This window comes from Oryzias melastigma, linkage group LG15 (genome assembly GCF_002922805.2).
Source record: "Oryzias melastigma strain HK-1 linkage group LG15, ASM292280v2, whole genome shotgun sequence".
Lineage (NCBI taxonomy): Eukaryota > Metazoa > Chordata > Actinopteri > Beloniformes > Adrianichthyidae > Oryzias > Oryzias melastigma.
In genome coordinates, this window is record NC_050526.1 from 3,898,984 (window position 1) to 3,906,228 (window position 7,245).

At 35.2% G+C, this 7,245-nt stretch overlaps 1 protein-coding gene across 1 annotated transcript in view; it reads left to right on the forward strand.

Moving 5' to 3' along the window:
- LOC112162302 (serine protease HTRA1A) overlaps nucleotides 1-7,245 on the forward strand; it is a 34,613-nt gene that overhangs the window by 1,338 nt on the left and 26,030 nt on the right. The window lies entirely within an intron of this gene.

Consider the following 7,245-nt stretch of genomic DNA (forward strand, 5'->3'; position numbering starts at 1 on the left):
AAATATGTCAAAAGACTTCAAAAATGTACTGTGTGTATAAGAAAACAAAATACTAGGGCTGCCACAAACGATTATTTTAGTAGTCGACTTATCACCGATTATTTTTTCCAATTAGTCGACTAATTGTGTCATGCGCAAAGAGGACGTAAAGCACACATCTTAACCATCATTAGCTTTAAAATAACTAAAAACTAGATTCACAATGCGATAACGTTAGTATGAAGCTGAATTTAGCCACTTAAGATGCTGGTGACGATAGCTGAAGATGTTGAAATTGGTAGCTGAAAACACTGAAGCAGATAGCTAGCAGATAGATAGTTAAATGCCAAATTAGCCTAAAAAAATTGAAAAAAATATTATGTGGCTAAAACAGCTCACGTAGCTGAAATATTCGCTAAACTCCAATATAGCCTAAAAAACAAAATCAAAAAAGTGTATATTAGCCAAAAAAGCTAGCATGTAGCAGAAATATTAGCTGAACTCTAAATTAGCTGGAAAAATCCTAAATTAGCCAAAAGAGCTAGCATGTAGCTGAAATATTTGCTATATTCAAAACAACCAAAAAACTAAAAAGCTTAAGTTAGCCAAAGCAGCTAGCATGCAGCTGAAATATTAGCTAAACTCCAAAATAGACTAAAAAAACCTACATAAATGCCAAAATAGTCCAAAAAGCTAGCAGAATGCTATTATAACTTTCAACTTTACTACACTCCGACTCCACATAATATGAAGTAACGACTAATCGACTATTAAATTAGTCGTTGACTATTTTAATAGTCGATTACTCATCAATTAGTCGACTAATCATAGCATCCCTACAAAATACACACAGAGAAACTCAATCTGGCTGCAAATGTGTCTATATTTGTAGTCAGAATCTATCTTACTTTATCATTTTTGTTTATTTTTTTATTTTTCTGAGCAAAAAAAAATTGACCCCTGCACCATTCCCCAAAATTTGCACACATCTAACCCAGTTTAAAATAATTTTTGGGTGTAGAGAACGACCCGTCCCCCTAAGACAATAACATCCTGTTGATCGAAACGTACAAATAAATAAACAAACTGAAAATCACTTATGGAGCAGAGAAGAAAATGACAAAATGCACGAACGAAACCAAAACGCATGTGTCAGATGTATCCAAAAAAGTCCTAAAACTATTATGGGATGGACGCTTGATCTATGGCGTGGTGTCCACTTTTGTACTAAAAAATGGATTTGGCATCTTTTTTTTTTTACCCACGTTTTTCCACAATATGGGATAAGGGAACTTTTCCTCGAGTGATCCTTACAAATTTTCTAACACCTGCAACCAGATTTAGTCAAAAACCACCACAGAAGTTTCGGGAAAGAAGCGGCCATCTTGAATTTAAAAGAAAAAAACCCCCACAAGTATCAGCTACAGAATAAAATGTGTAATTGCTGTTATAAATTTTAGCTGATATTTTGAATGCTTAAAAAAGATAGTATTGATGAATCCTTAACTTTTGTCAATAATGATGCAAATATTGATTCAAAAATTGGCAAAACTTTAGCTCCGCCCCTGCTCAAAACTTGAAAACTTGCCGCACGTCCACCCTTGTATTTTTTCTTCTCATCTCTGTCCATGTCGGTGTTTCTCCCGTCGCTCATAAATCACTCTCTGCAGTCAAATGAAGGAATTCCTGGCGCACATTCAAAGCCACAAGTCCTCTTCTGTCAGAGACGGTTTAAAGTAGACAGGAGAAAAAAAATTGGCAGCTTGGTTTTTCGGGAAAGGTTTACACGTTCATCAGAGGACGTGTGGGTGCAGACTGCATCATCCCGTTTGTCTGTCATGTTAGTAACTGCTACGGTTAAGTCATTCCCAGCACATGCCTGAAGCAGACGGTGGCGAGCGCTACTGATTTTCCAAGGGAAACTTTCCCTAAGCTGCACATAAAAAACCCAGACAAAAGGTACATCAACGTGAACTTAAAAAGATGCTGTTTGCAGCACCATCTGCTTTCTTAAAGCAACTCTGGCTCCAGCTTGCAGCAGGAACACCAGCCTCCTCTGAGGACACTGAACTGCCCCGCCACCTGGCCCCACTTTAGGAAAACATGCATGATCTCATTTCATTTCTGCACATTAGAAATGTAAATGAATCGTCTCGCTTTGGCAACAGAAAGTAGGACACATCAGTGTGACTTTTGGGTTTGTTTGTTTAAAAGTGACCCACTTTTCCTGCACATGTGTGATGCATTTAGACTCCGTTATGCCTCAGAATTGATCAGATGCCACGTCTCTATTGCTCTTAGGACAATCTCCTGAAACTTAATCCTTTTTTTATTTTTCTCTGATACTTTGAAGAGCCTCAGCTGCACTTTTATTCAGCGCCGGTTGATGTTGCAGAATGCACTCTGTGACTACAGCTCTAGAAATCTGCTGAATGAGCGCATTCTTCCACTTGTCCGAGCCACATTGAATATTAAAGCATCATTTTTAAAATATTTTTTTTCTTCTCTCAGTCTGCCTCTCCTCCTGTTTCTTTCATTTGTTTTCCTTCCTGTCTTCACTGCTTCAAATCCCTTCTGCTTCTGTTATATACAACTGTCCTTTTTTATGCTTTTCTGATTCTGTTATAAAGCCCTTTTTAAATCTTAAAAACTTAATTTCTTTGTTTTCATCCATCCGTCCAAGTGAAAGTTATATTCAGAATATCTTGGAAAACTTCAAGAAAGTACTTATACAGGTGCTCCTGGAAGCAAAAAGAGTAAAAAAGTTATTTTTCTTGGCTTTATTCAAACTTTTGTCCTTCCTAGCCTCAATCAAAAATACTTCTTGACCCTAATTTTTTGACAAATGGCAACTTTCTCAATGTAAATAACTAGAAAAATTATACTGTAAAATTTGCCTGAAGGAAAGATTGAAAAGCTGCTTTTGTCACTAATAGTGTCATCCTTAAGTTCCGGTTTGTTTTGGAGTTCTGTCCACTGATTGGGATCTGGAATGCCGTAGAAAGCAGGGATTTGATGGACTGGAGTCGACATTTGAACTCCTGCATGCATGTATGCATCAAAGCACTTCTGCTCATACTTACCTTAATTACTTAATTACTTGAAAGTTAAAAAAAAAGATAAATTCAGGCATTAAAGTATTAAAAAATCAAAGAGTAACCTTTTTTTATTATTTTTTTAGACTAAGTTCACTGAGTTGATAAGTAGGGCTGCCACGATTAGTCGACTAATCGACGACTAATCGACTATTAAAATAGTCGATGACTAATTTAATAGTCGATTAGTCGTTATTTTATATTATATGGAGTCAGAATTTAGTAAAATTGAAAGTTATTATGATATTCTGCTAGATTCTTGGACTATTTTGGCATTTATTAAGTTTTTTAGGCTATTTTGGAGTTTTAATTTTAGCTACATGCTAGCTGTTTTTGCTAACAGGCTTTTTAAAGATGTTTTAGACTGTTTCGCAATTTAGCTAATATTTAAGCAACATGTTTGCTGTTTTGGCTAATTCAAGCTTTTTTCGTTTTTTAGGCCATTTTTGTGTTTAGCCACATGCTAGCTTTTTTTTATCTAACTTCGGCTTGTTTTAGTTTTTAGGATATTTTGGAATTTAGCTAATATTTAAGCTACATGTTAGCTGTTTTGTCTAATTCTGGCTTTTTTTTGTCTTTTAGGCTATTTTGTGTTCAGCTACATGCTACATGCTTTTGGTTAACTTAAGCTTTTTTGTTATTTTTTATTCAGGCCATTTTGGAGTTTAGCTAGTATTTCAGATACATGCTAGCCATTTTGGCTAATCTAGGTTTTTTTTAGGCTAATTTGGCCTTTAACTAATATTTTAGCAGGCTATCAGCATCTTCAGCCATTGTCACCAGCATCTTTTGCAACCAAATTCAGCTTACATTCTATCTACAATAATGCTAATGTGAATATATCTAGTTTTTAGTTAGTTTAAAGCTAATTATGCTTAAGATGTGTGTTTTACATCCACTTGCGTATGACGCGATTAGTCGACTAATCGTAAAAAATAATCGGTGATTAGTCGACTTTTAAAATAATCGTTTGTGGCAGCACTATTGATAAGGCACAGATGGAACTTATTGGGAACGGCAGCTGATAACAGAGACAGGAAGTGGAGATGCTATAAACGAGATGCCATGTGAGGATTTTCAAAGTAAATCAGGAAGTGATGGACGAATTCCCTTCCAAATCCATAACTTCCTAAAAAAATTACATAGTGGGAAACAATTTAGTGTTCTAGATTGTAAAAGCTATTTGGACACCAAGCTCACTAGCGTTTTTTTTTTTTTTTTATATCAATTTAATGTATTAAAAACCTTACAAACATGAGCTTTTTAAAGATTTCTGATGATAAAAAACTTCCATAGTTTATAAAAGAAATTTAATTAATTGTATGAATAATTTAAATAGCTTAATAAATACTCTGCTGCTGCACTTTTATTCCATTTTCATGCAAAATTATGATAACAAATTCCTTTCTGAATGTGGTTTAAGCTTTTATTTTGCTTAGATTTGTGCATTCAGGATGTCCAAATCCAAAGATCCAGACGCCTACAACAATGGCCTATGTCATTTTTTTCCTCAAACCATAATGTTTTTAACAACAAAAAAATATACAGTATTATTCTACGGTCAATAATAGAACAAAAAAATCCCCCAAACTAGGGTGATGACAGTTTTAAGTATGTAACTTCAAATTATTAAAACATTTCTTTTCACATTTTATACTTAAACAATCCTTAAGACACCTGATAGCTGTTAACAAACGCTTAACTTTATTGGTTTCTTTTATTAGAACTCACCAAATGCATCCATATGTTTTCCACATGGGGAAACTCTCCACTGGATTTGGTCACAGTCGTATGTAAAACTTCCACCATACAAGAGTTAATTTGATTCACTTGAAGGGAGAAAGAAGGAAAGGCTCTCACAGGCTTTGGATAAAGAAAATACAATATCATTTACATAGACATGTAAAAAAAAAGTTATATTTAAGGATTCATGATAGTTTTCACAGTCTTGCGCAATAATCCACAAACATCTGTTAAATGTAATTTTATTTATGCGCCTCGCAGCCTTTGATGGTCATTAAAACCTTGCTTTTGTTTCGTGTTTTCACTACTTTATGAACATGAACATTTAAATTTGCTTCCTAAATGTCTTATTTTCATGGCGCTTATGCTCGATCCAATCAATAACAGTGTAACTTGTCAATTCCTTTGTCCAAATTGATGTATTTTCCTGCACAAAAACCCTTTACGGGTTTGTTACATTTACAAGTTGGATTTCGTAGTAGATAAACAGGCGTTTTGCAGGTGATCTGTAAGTGAAGCTTCTTCCATTTAAATCACAGATGGTGTCAAACAAACTGTAAGGTTGTGGAGTTGAATTTCAAACTAGTATGTATAAGAGAGTTGGCTGCAAATTTAGTTCTCAAAAAAGAATGCTGTATTGTCTAAACTATACCTTTCAACTCCTGATTTGGTTTAGTTGTTAGCTGTCTCCACATATTTGATGGATTTCATTGCAGACCCCTACATAGCAATTTAGTAGTATTGGAAAATAAACATGTTAAATATATTTATTTGCACAGATTAAGAGCAAAACTGACAAATCAGGGTTTAAAATTTGTCTATGATTAGTTTGCTTGTTTTCCCCAATAATCCTGAACAAATTTTCAGTCTGAATACACCAGAGCGCACTCTGGTCCAGGACCAGGAACCGCTCTCGGACCCATCTTTTGAGGTGGTCTCGGTTCATTTCTGATTGGTCTGTGGGTGTATTCAGACTGGAAAAACTATTTGCTCCGGACCAAATCGTCTTATTTTGTCCAGATCGAGTCCCAAGCCCTGCGTTTAGTCTGTATTCAGACTGCTGTCAAATCAAGCGGACTATTCCTTATTGAACTAAAGCTTGTAAACAAAACCATAAAGATCTCTCCAGTCATTGGCCAGCAGTTACGGGGGGCGGGGCAAAGCAAAAAGAGAAAGATGAAGGCTCTGCGCTTTACAAAACATTTTATTTTGCTGACCAATTTTGAACGTCTGTATCAATGTCAGGTACAGCTCTTTTTACTGCTACTTTGGTACGGCACAGGCATGCTGCAAGGCGGTTACTGTGGATGCTAAAACAATGAGGCATGCTAGTAACTGTTTTTGACAGATTGTCAGGAAAAAAAGTGAGAGAGAGGATGTATATCACATTAAAAGTTGTTTTATTGAGCCTGCATTCATCTGAACATAATTTATTGAGTTGCTGTTGCATCGCCGCTCCACGTTGGTCTGCTAATAACCAGCTATGGTGGCCCTTTTGGTCCAGTTGTTCTACTCCGAGCACAGAGCTATATCATGTGATGTAGACAGAGTAGGGGAACAACGGTGAGGAACAACTCATTTAAATGTGGTCGCATGAATGCAGACTCATTTAATCAAATTTTAATGTGATATGCAGTGCTTTTCATGATTTCCCAACAATCTACTATATTTTCTGGAGTATAAGTCACAATTTTTTCATAGGTTAGCCAGGAGCGACTTATTTGTGCGAATCTTTTTATTTTTTATTTTATTTTATTTTATTTTTTTTTTTACATACATAAATAGGCTCATATATTTGTTATTTTCTCAGTAAACATTAGTTGACCTCTAGCGGTTGTTTCCTCTAACAACCGCTAGAGGGCGCTGTATCTGAAGTATCCGTTACTGACAGCGGCAGAAGAAGTGTCGTCCAAAACAAACATGGAAGAGAATCGGATTGGTGGTCTCTTAAACTTTTATAAATTTTTTTTATACATATCAAAGATTAGTATTGTTGTTTTTTATTATTTTTTTTAGCTACGCTGGACTTGCCGGATTTGTTTTGAAACATCAGACTTTTCTCCCAAAAGTGCAACTTATATATGGCTTTCTTCTTCTTGGTTAAACATTTTTTGGTCTCGCGACTTATACTCCGGAAAATACGTTGTATGTCATAACCATTGATATATATTAATGGATTGGCACGTATGTCGCATGATTTCCAATCCATTAATATACAGTAGATCAATAGTCATAACACTGTACCTTCATAGCTGTCACCCACTCAGTACCTGTCTTGCCGTACGCCAAAATACCAAAGTAGCAGTAAAAAGTGTTGTACCCGTCATTGATAAAGACGTTCAAAATTGGTCAGCGAAATTTAAAGTTTGAATAAGATAAGTGAACTATCTTGACCATGATAGCAAAGTTTTTTTTTTTTTTTTTTTTT